Genomic DNA, 18,573 nt, shown 5'->3' on the forward strand with positions numbered 1-18,573 from the left:
GCAGATCTTCTGATGGTCTATCTGCACGACTTCGTTAAATTCCGAGCTCTCTACGGAATTGAGGGGGAACTTCAATTTTCTTGTGTCTTTCACTTGTAAACACGCCAGGCATGCGTTCACCCATCTCTCGCAAACCTTTCTTAACCCTGGCCAATCAAACCTGTGTAGCATTCTTTGTTGTACCTTGTCTATCCCCTGATGTCCCATTTGATCGTGAGATCTGAATAGCACTTCCGTCTGGTATAACTGTGGTAGTATGATGATATTATGCTTGTGAAATATCTTCTCCTCATCATTTCTTCTACAGGCTACCACACCATCAGCTGTGTGATAGAGTAAATTTTTTCTCTCTTTGTAGAACTGGCTCAAGATCTTGTAACTATCTTCCTCCAGATTCCCTTTCTCTTTGACTCCTGTCCGGATCAATTATGAGAGATTGCTCGTCATCTTTTCATTCTTCTGTGCTTGTATCAGATCCGACAGTCTGTATCTCGCTTTGACGTGTTCCTTCAATGCCATCATCTGACCATTCAGTTCTCCAGGACTGTGAATGTCGTCTTTTAGCTTGACGCAAACTATCCTTCTCAAGACCTTCCTGTCATCATCTGGCACCAGGTTTTTTCTGACATTTGAATTGCACGATTGCTCTCTGAACGAAATCCTTGATACTGCAATTTTCTCAAGCTCTCCACCTCCGTACACCTCCTGTTGATCTAGATTGTACGTTCCTGAGGATGAGTCAGTTTGTAGTTCCCTGTCGCGGTGCCTCATTTTCTCTTCTGCCAATATCATACAAAGACTATCTTGGTCATTGCCACTTTTCTCTGAGACTTCATCCCTTTCATCGGACTCCCCGGGCACTTTCTCTTCTTCAGCATCTTCTTCTGATGTAGGCCACTCCCCGGACTCTTGACCCAATCCAAGGTGTTCGGCCTCCTCCCTAAATGACACTTTCTTCTTTCGAACTATAGTCTGCCTTAGTATCTCTTCCGGGATTTTCTCAACTAGTGACTGCACGACTTCTTTGTCATCAAGTTGCTTTTCTTTCAACGAGTCGTCGCCATACGCTGCCTCATTTCTTCTCAGTATTCTGACTTCTGGTTCGTCTTTATCCAGAAGTCAGAATACGGTTTTGTTCCAGACTACGGGTTTATCGTCTGCTAGATTCTCAAGTAATCTCCTCAAGTACTCACCTATCTCCGCCCTCCCAGTCTCTACTTGATTGAGATCTTAGCCTTTTGCCTTTAGTGTTTCCCTCACTATTTTTGACTTGAGCATTAGTTCCATTGGCATCCCTCAGTTTCTCTTCAAAATGTTTTCTCTGGACGCTCCTCTGGTAGCTCGGGATAATCCTCTATAGGTTTACCTGAGTTCCCGAGCCACCTCGAGAGTGAAAAGCTATCGTACGTTTCCTTGTCCATAAAAGAGAAGCAATCTTTGATTTCTGGCCTATCCTCCTCCCTTTGTTCCTGTCTTTCGTAGAATTCCGTCTTCTTACTCAAGCTATCGGCATTTTGATGTTTGTCCCTTGTTCTCTGTTCAATGATCATATTGTAGCCATCCAAGCAAATTATCCATCTCTCAATGTAGCTCTGATCCAATGAGTACGTCTTCAACCAGCTGAGTGCTCTATTGTCGACCCGTAACTTGTATGGTTCGCTACCTAGGTACGCCCTGTATTTCTCTACACAGGTGACCAACGCAAACATTTCTACCTTGGTTGCCCCGTACCTCATCTCTGTATCACTCAAGTTTTTGCTCCCGTATGCTATTGGTCTCAAGACTGTCTTCCCGCTCCATTCCTGCTCTTGATGGAGTATGCCAGAGATCGCTACCACTAACGCATCCGTAACCAGCACGTACATTCCTTTTCCCGTTGGCATACCTAGCACAGGTGCTTCACACAATTCCGTCTTTATTCTTGGGAATGACTCTTTTGCTGCGTTGTTAAACATGAATTTCTTGCCTTTGTGCCTCACGAAATGTTGCATCGTGTACACTGTACACTTGGTCCGCATAGCCCTTAATCAATTCCCTGTAATAGTTCGCAAAATCCAAGAAGCTCATCAGTTGATGCTCCGTTTTCGGTGATTTCCAGGTCAGAACCGCTTCTACTGCGTCTGGGTCTGGTCTGATGCCATGTCTATCCACCATTTTCCCCAGGTATTTAATTGATTCCTTGAGTATCTCGCACTTCGATGGCTTGCATTTTAGTCCCGCCCTTTTCATGCAAGCGAACACCTTGTCTAGTCGCTCGATGTGGTCCTCTAAAGTAGGCGTCGCTAATACCACGTCGTCTACGTAGCACATCACCAGGTTGCCAAATTTCATCGTTACACTTGTCAATGCGTTTGACAACACTTGTCATCGTTACACTTTGTTCAATGCGTTACCCTGTTTTGTCCCTGTCCTGCTTCCTCAGTGGAACCTGCCAAAAAGCCAATCCTAAATGAAGAATTGCAAAAAACTTTGCATCCCCTAGTTTCGAGAGGCTCTGATCAATCCTAGGTATGGAATAGGCATCCTTCACCATGACGGAGTTCAGATATCGAAAGTCAAAACAAAACCTTAGGTGGTCGCCTTCCTTCTTAGCCATCACTACTCCCCACGCCCATGGTGATTTGGATGGTTCTATCATATCATACTCTAGCAGGGTTTCTATCTCTTTTCTACATGCATCCAATTTGTTAGGGTTGATACGCCTCGCCCCCTCCGTGTGTGGTACCGCCGAATCCTCAAGCTCTATTTCGTTTTAAACGAAGTTACAACATCCAATGTCTGCCTTCTGTTTCGAAAAAACGTCCTCGTTCCGATCTAGTACGTCCTTGATGGCTTCGAGCTGTTCGTCCGTAACCTTACCCCTCAAGTCATCTATCTCTCGTAAAACTGGTTTATACACTTCTAATTCCTCTAGTGTTGGTCAATGCGGAAAATTCGAACAGCTTGAAAGCCCATCGTCTGTCTCTGACTTAAGCGATTTCACAAGACCCGATGAATATTTTTTTGTCTTCAAGATAAAAATCCTATCCTTATGATTCGGGCAAGCAAGAATTTCATTTTCTTATACATTTTAAGTCATTTCAAATCGAGTTTTCACAGGTAGAGCGTATCCCAATTTCCTTCCCCTCCGTATTGTGATGGGTATTTCAAAAGTATTCAACAAGACACTGCCGCAGAGGCCACTCTTGGTTATCGAGAAGGATCTTCCTAAAACAGCAGCACTTTGACTATTTGGATTTTGGACTATGCATACTTGTTTATTGTCACTTAGTTCATTATAATGTTTCATCCGCAAGCTTACTATTGTCGCTTCGTTTGCTTTCAGCCTTACCCTCCTACTCAAGAATACCGGTGCTTTATTCTCATTGGCCATTCTCAAATTTACCGGTTTAATTACGTACTTCCTTTCCGGGTTCCGAATCCTGAACATCGCATTGTTTAGATCAATTGTTACATCGAAATTCCTGATGAAGTCTCTGCCTAAAATCAATTGGTCAGATTCGTCTAGTTTCTCCACCACGAGAAAGCTCATCCACAAACTGCGTTCCCCCAAGTTTAGGGCTATTATTGGTGTCCTGCCTAGTACCCGCTGGGCCCCTTTTCTTGCTGCCGACAGCCGTATTCTCGAGTCTATCAAGTCGTCTTTGTCGAAGCCCATCCTCTTCCATGTTTCGATTGTTATGACGCTCAAGACCGCTCCTGTGTCCGGTAACCCATGCAATTGAGTCTTCTTTCCGCTTATCTCTAGTACGTGTGCAGATACGTCTGCTTCCGTCCCGATATGCATCGCGTCTTCTTCTAACATGGCACAGTGTCCTATCGATCTCACTTTTAGTTCTTCTCTACCCACGTAGATTTGTCCGGCTAGGTCTTCATCAAATGTTATCATAGTCTCCGTGTAGATGTTTATTCCATCTATGTTTAGCATTACCTCATGTGGACCATAGGCTTCCGTGTACCTATTGTGGACGCGAACTGATTTGCTGCTACCTCTTGTGAGTAGAGCCCTCACGGCTCCAGAAGTTGTTTGTGGGCTTACCGCACTCAAATAATCTACGTACACATCAATGTGCATTATCGTCTGATCGCTCGGTTTACTCAGGTTTCTTATTACTTCGTGACTGCCCACTGTGATTATCGACAATATTCTCGTTTTTGTTGTGCCAAATGGTTTTCCAGTCACCATATTTAGAGTGTTACAATTACCACCGTTTCTTGCGCTCTCTGTGGCCTCCGGCAGTGGGATTGTTCTGCAGAGTGTCTCATTCAATCTCTGCTTCTCTATCTCCTGCTTCAGTTGTTGCTCGATTTCTTTTGTCGCCAAGTCTTGCTTCACTTTGTTGATTGCTTCTGCAGCTGCTTTCTCAAAGTTTATCTTCAGTGAATTCCCAGCCTCGGCCTCCATGGCAGTTTTGACTTGCGTTACAGCTTTCACCGATTTTGTCGCTAATTCCGCACTCGCTGCCTCCGTGTTCTTCAAATCAATTTCGGCTTGTCTGTTCCTCGTATTCTGTACCACAGCCAGTGCTAACTTGTGTTTTGGATGATTTTGACTCTTCACAGCCTCCCAAAACAACGGACAGTCCATCCTGAAATGGCCCTCTTGATTACAGAAGAAGCACCTTGCGCCCACTTGATGATTAAGCCACTATAAAACTCGTGTTCCTCCGTTTGGCTCATGTCTTCTTCATCCGGCGCGTATCCCAGACTTTGCATGCTTTGTTTTGTATGTCGTGCAATCCGCTACGTGATGATCCGCTGATCCGCAATTTGCACATGACCTACGTTTATCCATATCATCTCTAGGCTTTTACCATGACGACCTTTGTGGTTGGCTTCTCCCTTGCATATTCCCGCCCTCTGAGTACGGGTACTTTTTTTGGTTTCATCAACATGTACTCCCTAGACTTTTGTCTCATCTCTTCTGCGTTGGTGCATTATCCTTTGATAGTGTATAATACGTCGCCAACATCGTTCTCAATCGTCACTTTTTACCCCGTCGATAAACTTCGAAGCGATGCTGAAATTCTTCTATTTGTTGATTCTTCCGGATCACTCCTTTTTCTCGAGCTCTCAAGATCATCCAGGAACCGATCGATTGACTCGTCGTCCCTTTGTATTCTTTTTTCAAATCTCATCATAGGTTGGTGGCCCTTCATTCCTGATCCGAATCAGTTCAACAGTATTTCGAAGACCTTGTCTGCCGTATCACGTTCCTCTTCCTTCTTTGCTACTACGCATTTCAACGCTGTGCCCTCGAGATTGATCAGTATTGCTGTGCAGGCCTGCCTTTTGTCAATCAAGTTATTTTGTTTTAAGTGTAGTCTCATGGTTTTTACCCATTTGTCAATGCAGCAATCCGAGTCGTCTTTAAACTGTTTGGGTTTCTTGAAGGTCTTCCTGGATTTACCACTTCCTCTTTCACTCGAGTCAGTGTTCCTTGTCACGAGCGCTTCCAGTGTCCTGTTCATCATTTCCCAGGTGCTTGCCCATGTCATGGCGTCAAGTGCTACATTAGTGTTCGTGCTGTAGTCCCCTGGTAGATTTGTCGAGTTTGAGGTACCACCCTTCATGATGTTTCTTGGATCCCCCTGTCCCTATACTCGCTGCACTCCGGGGTAACGGTGTAGATTCCCGTTTATTCCGTTGTGGTTCTATACAGTCGACTCTGGTGCCTTGTGGTTTGTCTGTTGCCAGTTTATCCTGTGCTATAGAATTTCTCAAGAGCGAATCCAGTTTGGACTGTATGGCACAATAAATTTCAGCTTGGTCCTTGCTCGTTGTATTCTTTCTAGTCTCAAGGTTCCACAACTTTTCATTCACACTGTCGTACCATTTGTTCATTTCTTCCATATCTTTTTTGATATGTTTCTCTAGCTCTTTGTCAGTGGTCTCTACTTTGTCCGACATCTGTTGTAGCTTATCTTCCGTGCTAAAGAATAGTAGTTATCCTGGTTCTCGTGCTTATTGTGTATTATTTCCTTCTTTAATTCCAGGCGGTCCTCTTCACTGCACTTCAACTTTTTGTCTATCTCATTCAACTTTGTCATCAAATCCCCCAGCTCCACCGAGGTTGTTCTTGTTTCCTTAATTCGTTCGTCTGGGCTAACTGCTGCTACTTGCGAGGCTTCTCCCATTTCCTGCCTGGTTTCCGTCGTTATCGTAGAAACCGTCCCAAAGGTTTTGCTCCTCTCGTTTGCAGTTGTTGTCTCTTCAAATCTTGGTTTTATTCTGACCATCTCACCAATCCTTTCAGTGAAGGACGTTTTCTTCGTTTGTGAGTCATCTTTTATCGTCTCTGATGTGTTGGTTACCTCTCCTTGATTGGCTATTGGTGAGAACTCTATGGTGTTCTTTTCTTTTTCCACTGTGTTTAGTCATCGGAGTTGATTCCGTAATCTTGCGTTCTATCCCGTCTATGCTCTGATCTGGTGTCTCTAGATCTGTCTCATTTGCTGGTACGCCTTGTTCTTCCAACGTCTTCTGTTTCACTTTCTGCTCCTTGACGCTTCTTGTGCTGACCATATTCACTGAAATATTCTTTCTCATTATTCTCGGATTTGTTTGTGTCGATTTCTTTTGCATTGAGGTATGGCTCTGCTTAGGTCCTGTACCTTTTCTTTCAGTTAAGGATACTCTAGTTTTCTTCATTATTTTTATTTACATTTTTTTTACAATTCTAAATTGTACAAGTTCCTATTCTAAAATTTAAAAATAAAAAAAAAATAAAAAATATTCCTACTTCTTGTAAGAAAAAACCATTCGAGTTCGTAATCTCAATAGTGTGGATTTTTAGCTGTTTTGGTCGTTTTGATTGGGTCCTGGTGCTTTTACTCAAGTGTTGGGACACTTCACACTATCCCAGGACGTCTTCTAACCCTCCTAGGACCCTACGCTCAAGTGTTGGGACAACTCGCACCGTCCCAAGACCTCTTTGTTCTAGTGTTGGGACAACTCGCACCGTCCCAAGACCTCCCTGTTCAAGTGTTGGGTCACTTCACACTGTCCCAAGATCTCCGTGTTCAAGTGTTAGGACACTTCACACTGTCCCAAGACCTCCCTGTTCAAGTGTTGGGACAATTCGCACCGTCCCAAGACCTTTCGTCCTAGTGTTTGGACACTTCGTGCTGTCTATAGACTACCCGTTCAAGTGTTGGGACACTTCGCACTGTCCCGAGACCTCCCACTCAAGTGTTGGGACACTTTGCACTGTCCCAAGACCCTTCGTTCAAGTGTTGGGACACTTCGTGCTGTCCCAAGACCTCCCACTCCAGTGTTGGGACACTTCGCACTGTCCCACGACCCTTCGTTCAAGTGTTGGGACACTTCGTGCTGTCCCAAGACCACCTGCTCAAGTGTTGGGACACTTCGCACTGTCCCAAGACCCTTCGTCCAAGTGTTGGGACACTTCGTGCTGTCCCAAGTCTATCTGCTCAAGTGTTGGGACAGTCGGATCTCTTCTTCTTTGGGACAGTCTGATCTCTTGATCTTTAGCGTTGGGACACTTAGATCACTATCCCTGGTACCACCACTTGAGCTCTAGTATTAAAAAATTTCCCCAAAACCCAATCTTACTAACCAAAAGTATTACATATTAACCCCCCTGATATTACCTCCCTTTATTAATCCGATCCAAGTCGAAACACGACTTGTTAGCAAGTGTTTTATGATCACCTATTTGTCAAAAGCCGACAAAAATGGATCCGAAAACGTAAGAAGTTTGAGCGAGATAAATGATAAAAAACAGAAAGATGAGTACACACAAAATTCAAAGGCGACCAATGTCGTCTTTTCATTTAAAAAATGTCTGGTACCTGACTGTCACGCGTTTTCCTCTCCCCTACTAACGATCTTATGGGTTATTCTCCTTTCGAATTTCAAAAAGTGTCTATTTCCGATCCCCCACCCGATCTGACCAGTTTACCTACCTTAATTCGATCTTAAATTTGGATATCCTCGCGTTGCAACTCTTGTTCTGGGTCTAAAGAGGAATCGTTCCAAACTCTGGGTCTACTAATGTAACTAAATCGACAATATCGATTGTATCGGTACTATAATGTGTCCCCCCTTTTTACAATTTGCAACTGCCTACCTCTATCTTAACCAGCCCCCCTTGTAACCTCCCCCCTCTCTAGCCCCCCACTTATGCCGAAAATTAACCTAGGCGCGATGGGTGCTAACCCTCTCGAGAGAAAACCGTAGAACCTGTTTCCAAGCTCTGCTCAAGTAAAAACGTATCCGCAAAACGGTGGGTATTCGCTTATCCAATTTTACACTTATTTCCTAAAATATAAAGTGGATTTTAACCATACCCGTTTGACCAAACAGAACCTCTGTCGACCTTCTGTTTGCTCTGTTCTGCTTTGATCACACTGCTGGCTGATCACCTGCCGGTTGGTCACTCTTTCCCCCTGGGCTGGTCACCTCTTCCAGCCAAGTCTCACAGTGGTCCGCTGATATCACAAAAGGGTGGGTATTCACGAGTACCAAAAGGATAAATCAGTCCCATTTGTACCAAAATAAAAAATCGTATAGAGTCCAACCCTCTGTTGGCAAGCTCGCAACACGTTGACGCGACTGCGGCGGGCACTATTCTGCTGTTTAGTTTTCTTCTGTTTGAACAGTAGGAAATTAATGTAATAATTCGTTGGCTCACAAATCAACCAATCAGAATACGAGTTGAATATTTTTAGTACAAATGGGACCGATTTTTCATTTTGGTGCAAATGACTGTTGGTACAAATGGGACGTCACCTCAAAAAAGCTCTCTGAAAACCCTACAACGCCCCACACTTGGGCACCTGTAAAACGTTGCTGAGTGATCGAGACGATCGGTCTTATTGGAAAACAGTATACGTATACTATTTTAATTAATATAAAGGTTTGATCCACCTAACCTGGAGTTCAAAGCCACTGTCTTTTTTATGTTTTACGGATTTTTGTTCCTGTTTCTAATGTTTTTTGGTTTTTCTTTTGCTTTTGTCTTTTACTCGTTTTTTGTCCCCTAGTGACCCCCCTTACTCGGTTAGCTAGGCCTCGTTCGGAAAGCGCACCAGGAAATCTTCTCAAGTTTTCTTAAAAAGCTAACGCGGTACAACCAAAAGGTGAATACGTTACCGTTGAACCGCACCACCGGTACTCTAGAATGGGCATGTAGCCCGGAGCTGTGTCAAGTGGGTTCGACTCCGTAGTCATGATGTCGTAAAAAGACCCAGGAGCGCCATAAAAACACTATGTAACAGTCGCCTACTTAAGTCAAATATGAGGTTAAAGAAAAATAGGCCCTATAACTATTGGCTCAAGAGTCAGGGACACTATCTCTTGTGTTTTTCTACTTCAAATTGTCGGAGCCAATTCGGTTCACTAGCGACATGAGACTAAAATCTTTGTTACAGCTTAAAGGCCACTACCAAAATACCCCCAACTCTAGATAATAAGGTCTCAAAATACCTAAAACACGCGAACGCTGTTAAAAACAGGGTCGGAACAATCCTTATAGTTACTTTTTATTAGACAGTGGACCTTTGATCCATTTCAGATGGATCAACCTAAAACTCTCCTTACCTCAACATAACAATATAGAACAGGTTTCCAGCTTCAATAACAGGTTTCCAGCTGCACTCGCATTCTTTGACATTTAATCCTTGAGATGCTGCATGCGTGAACCACTCAGACGTCCTGCCAAACTAGCAAAGCCATGGACGCAATCAGTGACGAGTTTGGAACCCACTTGGAGCGGCTGAAAGTCGTAGATGAGGGGATCTTTTTTTTCGGTCCAATGTCTGTTCAGGATGTTTCGTCTTTGAAGCAGTGAAAGACTCTAGAGACGAAGAAGCTAAGTTATCATCAGAAGAGGCAATACGAACCGCGCCTTGCACATCGCATGCGTTGAGTTTGTTAGCTATCAGTCGGTTCTTCAAAGTGCTAGATGTGCTCTGGCATGGTTGTTGTTGTACTTCAGAGTACGAAGCACTGAGTGTTTCTTCAAAGCTGGTGAGTGTTTCTTCAAAGCTGGCTGTCGGCCTCTAAACTAGCCGTATCTACTTGTTGTTTTGTCAAGAGTCTTAGGATCTGTTCGGGGCTTTCAAGCAAAAATACGGCTTGGACCAATTTTCTTTGATAATCCGGTCTGTTAGAATGTCTGTTAATGTCCTATTGAGAGACATCAAAACTGATTCGCACAGCTTTCGGAATGAACTTCATTACTTTTCCTCCGCAACGTTGAATGAACGTGAGTGTTGTCTGTTGGCATTGCTTTTGGTTGTGGATCACAATTTCATTTGTTTCGGTTCTTAATTGCACCAACTACCCTCAGATTGCCGTTCGCCAGAGTTCTGATGGACTTGTTACAGGTGGGTCACGTCTACTTGCCTCGGCATAGCTCTTAAACGAATCGCGTTTGAATTCAGCTTCAACGACTTCTTCTGCATTGAAATCAGTGCAGTCTAAAGGAAGCTTCATCTGGCTTGAATCGAAATGTGATTTATCACTAAATCCAATATAATAATAATAATAATAAATGCACCCATATTGTTCCTGATCGGGCAGTCCACATCGTTGTTGTGATTTTTTCCGTCTCCGCATTTCAACTGGAAAATATAAAATAAGTTTATCACAACAATTAGGCAAATTCGTTTACCTATTGATTTAATAGCCATGATGTTGGGTTTTTGCTGCCGCAGTTATTATCACACACGCGCTAATGTCGTAAAATATGAACAATTCCACTAGTCAATAGAATTTACTCTCACTTTCATTTTCAAGCTGAAAGAATATTCAGGCTACATTAGGCCTACGATACTATTTTACTACGTGCTATAATTGCCAATTAAATGCTTGCTTCATCATGAATTAATCGTTTTCGAAAAATACCGCAGTCAATTATTTGCATCCCATTAATTGCAATTAGTTTTTCCTCATTATTTTTGAATACCCTTTACATAGATTTGTGTGGGACAGCATTTTTTTCTGCAGTATTCACCGATTCTGATAGATGTATTGCTGACTTTTTCGCATTATACAACCTCAGTAATTTATAGTTCTCCGATTAGTTTGAAAACAGTAAAGTCTAGAGCTCTTTTGTTGCTAGGTTGCTTGTGGGGATTATTTTGGAAAAGAGCCATCCGTTCTAAGGGCGCTCAACTTATCCGACGTTTTCGCAACGTTCAGATTGCGAAAACGTCCAGATTGCAGATGTAACCGAAGATGGATGGCATGACCTCTCTTGTCTGAAAAGGGAGATTCTCTAGGCATTCAAATTTAAATGCCTTCATCAAGCAAAGTTTCGCCTCCACTCATATTCCATCCGTTTTAGAGCCCCGATACCTCCACAGGACAGATCATTTCGCTATTTTTCGTCTTTTTTCTTTCTTTTCTTTTTTTCTTTTCATTAGCGCACGTTGGTCGGGTTGGGCTCGTCCGTCTCCAGGCTAATGAAATTCGCAACTTCCACCGGCCTAAGCCACAGGTCTGCGGGAGTGAGTGATGAGGAATTCTTGGGGCAGTTAAAAATGTGGCAACTAGTGTGGGGTGCTAGATGACAGTCCGGGCATTGTTGTCTAGTCGGGAGAGGTATGTGTTTAAAAGCCGGCTGTAACCAGACCGGAGTTGGGAGAGTTTACAGCGGGTAGTTCTGGGGAGAGATTTTTCTGTGGAGTCGACCTAAGGGGGCGGTATACAAATTACTTTATAGGGAGGGATTTCTGCAAGGAACTTGGTTACTAGATTTGTGTGGTTGTGATTCAAAATGGACTTGTGGTGGTTAAAAGCGAAAGTGGAAACTTTTTCTGGGTTATTAAGATTGAGTGAAGGGTTAAGTTTGGTTAAAACGGAGTCACTATCTTCTTTTAAAAGCACTTAAAATCGATTGTCGAACTTGACGTGTTTGGGTGATGGGAGCGGTATGACGAGATAAAAAAAATTGAGAGGTTAAAAGAGTGTGGTGATTTGGAACATTGAGGATTTCGACCTCACTGTGCAGGTGGGCAGTGGAACTCATGAGTGTGGAGCCGGTAATAACTCTGAGGGCTTGATTTTGGGTGACCTGCAGGTGGTTAATGGAGGCTTTGCTGGCGGCAGGGGAGGCATTATCTAAAATGAGGCGTTTTAAGGCTCTGTAAGTTAAGAGGAGGGTTTCTTTAGACTGTCCCCAAGAGGATCCTGCCACCGCTTTCAAGACACCTATCCTGCGGCGAACATTGTCAGCGGATTTTTTACAGTGTGCAGCAAAGCATAACGTTGGGTCAAAAGTAATCTAAAATTTTTGGGTTTTTAATAAGAGGGAGTGGCTCGTTGTTTAAAAGTACACTACGTATTTTGTTAAAATCTTTATTGTGCGTTGAAAGGGTAACTGATCCTTAAGAGGACGTGAAAGATAACTTCCTGGAAGTGAAAAAATTAAAAAGATCATTTCGCTCGTCCCATGGGCTGTTGGTAGGCAGCTCCCGTGGGATGTGATGGTAGTCGATCCCCTAATAGAATAAGAGCAGGCTCAGTTAGTAACCCCGGAACAGCGCGGCCGAGGCAGAATGTTGCAAATCTGACACATACAGAGATTTAATTGATCATGGATAAATTTTTCAACCAATAGCTTTTGAAGTTCAGGGTACCGCTGGCCCTATCTTTGAGATTATGAGATTTTTCTAAATGAGCTCTGTAAGAACTTGAGCACGTGTATCGAGGAACCCAGGGTAGGTAGTTTTCTTAAGCAGAGAATCTCCCTGGCAATACAGATGCGAACGCTGCCGTTGTACTCGGCACTATTAATGATAAAATATGATCAGAGCCCAGGAAACGAAAGTGCAGCTTATTATAAGTATCTAACAGACCCGTAGCCTCATATCAGGTCAATTGAAAATTGAGTTTCTTTCAACTCCGGTTTATTCTGTGCAGGTGTTAGTTTTCTCAATTTGTTTGGCCTGATTCCCAACCATCTGTGACTCTCTTTTCTTATCCACGTTATACTTTACTCTTCCTTGCATACCTAAAAAATTTCTAGGATTTTGACTGGAATATGCGATGAAGGGAGTCCTGACAGTAAACTCGGTTACTACGATACTTCTGACTTTCTGATTACCGAAGAATCATTTGCATAAATGAACAAAATATTCTCGTATCCTACAGAATAGCTTTAAGGACTGTCGCCAGAGCTGCGGAGATCTCAAAGTAAACGACTTTCGAGAAACACTCCTAGATTTGTTCGGCCGCCAAACTGGAACCCTTTTCGGGCGTTTTTCTCGAGTAAATTTTGTTGAATTTGTCTATTATTCTTCGTCTGATGTATTTGCAGATATGTAGCATTAGTAAAGTCTTTTTCTATTTGTGCACTGGCTTCCACAGAAGTATTCAATTTATTTTGATATTGTAAAATATAAATATGTTAATGTAAATTTCCAGATGCACTGTTCAACTTCATGTCATATCTAAATTTTTGGTTGTTTTTCAGATTTGTGGAAGGTAATGTTAGGCGATGTCTACAACGCACTTTGTTCCGGATGTCTTTTCGACGGAAATTTTTTCTGCTATGCTTTGTTCCAGTTTTCTGTTAGCATAACGGTGCATGTTTTTCAATTTTACTACGTGTATTTCTTTTTGGACATTTATGGCGTATCTCAATATTGCTTTCAAATATCACAGTTTTCGTTCATTATTTGGAATATTGTAAACGAGGTGTTTTTCGGCTGGCTACAGGTTTGTATTTTTCCACTATTTACACTTTTCTATCAGTTTTTTTTATACAGTTGTCTCAAGCATGAAACTAAGCTTGATGAATTTATAAGAGACTCTGAAGACTCTTATAAAGGTCTACATATCTTAAGCTATAGAATCACGGCTTAAAAAACGAGCTATAAATATCCATGAAAAATATGCAATATCAGTGTTAAGTGAACTGTAAAGGCTGTGCGGTTAATTGAAGGGTTACCCTTGTGATAAACAAGGGAATTGCAATCGGGCACTAGACTTTTTTCTCCGTAAATAACTTAGTGCACCGAATAGTCAAAACTTGAAATGGTTAATTTAGGCTCAGGCCATTATGATTTTAAATTCTTTTGTTCTCCGGCATAATTGCTTTGGAGGTATTGAATATGCCTGGGACGGCAAGGTCTTGGGTCCGAATCTCACAGGACCTGTTTTTTTTTTCAAACGAGAAATAGTCCGTTTCATAAAAATTGTCGGCTTATTATCTGTCTGCTTATGTTTTGTCGGTGTAGGTGCCACTTGTTGGAATTGTTTTTGTTACTTTTAAGGTTTTCATTTTCTTCCGCTATTTGTTCTTTTACTAACATTCTAATATATTCTCCTTTGTTTTGTTTTCGCTTAAAAACTGGCGCAAATGATTTCGGCTTATTTTTTTTCGGCTTAGTGACCTATTTTTAAGTAGGTTCAAAGGAAACATAGTTTTTATGCTCTCCTCTAGACTGCACAAAATGCTAAAATTATTGATGTAAAGTATAGTTTTTCATGGCAATAATTTTTTTTCGGTTGTATAGTTTTTTTATTCTCTTCCTCTTTGTTCCGCTTGATAGGTTTCGGTCTAAATAAAATTGGCTTAATGGCCTCATATTGCATCTGTTGACAAGCACAGATGTTGACAAAATTGTATGGCATGTTTGTGTTTTGAGGGCGAGGTGGACTTAACAACTTTTTATTGGTCATAATTTTTTTTGAATTTTTTTGGCTTATTTTTTTTTCGGCCTTATAGGTTTCAGCGTGTATTATATTGGCTTAGTGACCTCGTATTGTTTCATTTGACCAGCAAATAAAGTTTTGTGTGAGTGTGTTCTGAGGGTGAGTTGGACTTAAGAACTTTATAAGTCTTAAGACTTGTAGATATTTTTTGGCTTTAAAGGTTTATGCTTTAATCCGAAAGTTTTTTTTTGGCTTTAAAGCTGAAAGTTCTGCTTTAAAGCTGAAAGTTCTGCTTTAAAGCAGAAAGTTTTTTTTCACTTTATTCTTGGCTTTAAAGTTACAGTTACTTCTGTGTGTAGTCAATAACTCTGGTTTTAAGCAGGTAACACAAATAAAAAGGCGAATCTCTCCTGGTCCAAAAATATTTCGGTTTACGTTTTTCTTACGCTTACAGTTAGCAATCGTTATTAAATTGGAGCGCTGAGTTGCCAAATCGTCTAGCAAAGTTATAGTTTTTTTTGACGCCAGTGTATACTTTTTATTTAGCAACAATTCACTGCTGGCGGTCTGCTTTTCTAGCATCTTTTGCTTCAAAATTAATTTCATTCGACGTAAACGTATGAACAATTTGGTATACTGATTTTTCGACTGATTTTTTTCCCTTGTGGCTATCGTCTAGTTTTTCTGTCGGCTAGCTTCCCATGTGTTTGTGATTTACAGTAAGTGGTGCGATGCAAGCTAACAGTTAGCTTAAATAATCTTGTTTTTTTTTTCCCATGCGGGGGACCGATTGTTTAGCAGACCAATCGTTTAGCATAAATAGTGAAAATTGAGTCTTTTAGCAGACCAGCTTAATAAAGTGATGCATGATTGATTGACAGACTCAAAATGACGCTCAGCCTGGGGCCAAACTTCATCAATTAAGACAACTATCTCGCGATTTGTCAACAAAACTATTAACTTCAAAAACACAACAGTCTAAATTAGCGGCAAAACAAAGATTTACGCACACAGTAACACTCGTACTGATATGAAGCGCAGCGGAGCAAGCGGTCGCTAATCGCTAATGCCGCGTTTGAAGTTAGCTTTCTGACTGTTTAATTGTTCTGATTCTGCTAAAAGATTGGTCTGCTACATAACCGGTCAGCTAAACCTCTAGCACCACCCATGCGATTATTAAGGCTATTATAATCGGGACTATACTAAGGTTCTTGTTATCGAGACTATACTTTTTCCGGTAAACAATTTTGATAGCAGAATTCGCACCTGAGATATTGCGAGCTTTGAAATAAATTCAAATCTAAAAACCATTTCCGCAATTTTAGCATAGATGTAACGCCCATATTTGGGACGACAAAGGCGCTGGGTTAAATTCTGGCCTTCGGTCAATTTTTTTTGAAATTGAAAAAAAATTCTTATGAAAAATTCAATTATCGGACTATTGTTTTTCTGCTTATCTTTACTGGCTCAGTTTCCAAATTATAAAAATTTCTGATTAAAGCATGTTTTTTTATAATTGAATTTCATTCTGATCTATTCATGTAAGTTGTAAACTAATCACATGATTTTGAATGTTTTCCCCTTGCTTTTTATTTGTTTTTTTTTCGCTGTAAAGAGTTTATATGCTTGAATTTGTTCGGCTTATGTTGTATTGCTTTAGTTTCCTCATAATGCGTCATCTGAAGCGGAAGCATTTTTTATGCGCTCGTGCTTTGTTGAGATGTTTAAAAAGCTCAATTTCGACTCAACCTTATTTTCGGATCAACGTGCGTCTACTCAAGAGTTGAGTGCGTATTTACCACTTGATAGATTTTGTTTCAAATATAAGAAAATTTTGGCAACTGATTTTTTCTTCAAATTTCACTCCACTAGATGAATAAAGTTTTTGGTTGATGTTGTTTGAACGTCAATTTTTTCTAACTTATTGATTTGTGTCTTCTTTTTTTTCGGCTAGCTTCTGTTCTATGTTTGTGAGGTATCTAAATTGTTTACGCTTGCGATTAGCAAGCGTTATCAAACTGGAATTTAGACTTTTTTCAGGTTAACAACTTGTTTAACAGAATCACTTGTATCTTGGTTCATAGTGAATTCAAATTTCGTAGTGTCACCTTCACATTTAGCCTGGTGGTAACGAATACGCCTGTTTTTGGCTTTGTTCGATTAAAAAACTTCGGCTCATATTTACTTTAAATGATTTTGACGTATATTTTATCGGCTTGGTGACCTAATTTGGGTTCATTTCACAGGAAGCATAAGTTTCCTGTTTCATCCCGGATCGCACAAAATGCTAAAATTCTTAAAATAGAATTTATAGCTCTAAGTTTTTCATGACAACAATTTTGTTTTCGGTTCTACTGGAAATTATTTAAGTTTCGTCGGCTCAGTTGCCGCTTGTTAATTATTATTTGAATTTTCAATAATTGCCGTCGATTGTGTTTCTGGACTTGTTTTCCGCGAATAGAGTATGATTCCAGGCAACATTTTGAATTTTTTATGTTGTATTTGAAGTGTTTTTTTTTTACTTAGTGGCTTTCTTTTCTGGTCTGCTAGCTTGCACTGCTATTTTTGTGTTGTATCGCAAGTGGTGCCTCTGTATTGATCGAGACTTATAATTTTAATTGATCGATTACTGATGGGACGCTCAAAATTTATGATCGCACAGCCTTACAGAGCAGAATCATCATTTAATATTTTTGGTTTAGGACCATGCATCAGTTGTGTGGCTTCGGTCAAGACAGTTGAATATTTTATACTGCGGACCTTTATTTGGCTTCGCATTTTTGTTCGGTTGGTTTAAGTTCTACGACATCTTTTCTTTGAGAGGCGATTATTGGCCGTGCATTCATTTGATTGCAACATTATATTTTTGGACAACGGTGTTGTCTTTTCTCCATATGGCACATTGCTCGTTGTTCACTGAAGTAACCTTTGATCATAACTCACGCGTTAGGCTGACAAAGTATCAACGTGTAGCAGCAATATGTGGATTTTGGGCAGTTCCTCTTGTCGAGTATGGTTACGACTCCTTTAATGAAACAGGTTATTTTCATTCAATTTTTTATACAGAAGAATTTTATTTTCAAGCTAGAAACTTATAACCAGAAATTTTCTGATAAATACGTTTACAATTTAGTTCGGCTTGGAGAAGACCAAAAAGGCATCAATTTTTTAAGGCTTCAATAAAGTTTTTGTTGAGTATATCTTATTTTAGAAAATGAACAGAACGAAGTACGGAAGTCGCGCCGGTTATAATTTCAGTCTTTTAAACATTTCGTTTGCTTAGGTCTCTACTGCAGCTTGATTTTCATTGCATTACTTGCATCAGTGTTTACTTTCATGACTGGTTACTTCACTGAGTCGAGAATAAACAGAACGAAGTTGGAGGAATTGTTTGACCACAAACACTTAGAAGAGCTATCCTTGTTTTCTTCACAGTATTTGAGATTAAATCTCAAAATACTATGGAATCGGAAGTTTCTCTCGTTTGTTGCGATGCAATTTTTAGCAGTCGGACTTCACAATTTTGGAGCGAATTTTACTAAGATTATCACTGAGGATTTAAATCTCTTCGAGGAAACAAAATTGGGCAAACTTTTGTTTTTTCTAATCAATTCAATCGGAGGAAATGTTTTGGTCTTATTTTTTACTCCTTTCTTGGAAAGATTCGGCTCAGATGTGGTTACGAAGGCATCATTTTTTGTAGTTATTATCAGCAGCGTCTCACTCTACTTTTTCCAGAATTCGTTTCTTGTGATTATACATCTAATGGTTATCAATCTTGTATCAACGGGAGTGAGTATTCTTGCGAATATTTTTGTCTCTAATATTATAGAGGAAGACCAGATTCTCCACAGGCGTCCGTTGCCTTTGTCTTCTATGTTCTTCGCGCTGACATCGGTGCTGTCCAAGCCAGCACAGTCTGTGTTTCCGATGGTTGCTGCTTAC

The 18,573-nt window shown here is 40.9% G+C and overlaps 1 protein-coding gene and 1 long non-coding RNA gene across 3 annotated transcripts in view; both read left to right on the forward strand.

Moving 5' to 3' along the window:
* Nucleotides 1-18,573, forward strand: part of LOC134845494 (guanine nucleotide-binding protein subunit beta-1-like) — a 492,858-nt gene that overhangs the window by 346,255 nt on the left and 128,030 nt on the right. The gene's annotated exons all lie outside the window — the stretch shown is intronic.
* LOC134845990 (uncharacterized) lies at nt 13,449-18,521 on the forward strand. The gene is made up of 3 exons (XR_010162773.1): nt 13,449-13,689; nt 17,331-17,667; nt 17,912-18,521. It is a non-coding gene; the product is annotated as an uncharacterized LOC134845990 (long non-coding RNA).

The sequence above is a fragment of the Symsagittifera roscoffensis genome, chromosome 5 (genome assembly GCF_963678635.1).
Source record: "Symsagittifera roscoffensis chromosome 5, txSymRosc1.1, whole genome shotgun sequence".
Classification (NCBI taxonomy): Eukaryota; Metazoa; Xenacoelomorpha; order Acoela; family Convolutidae; genus Symsagittifera; species Symsagittifera roscoffensis.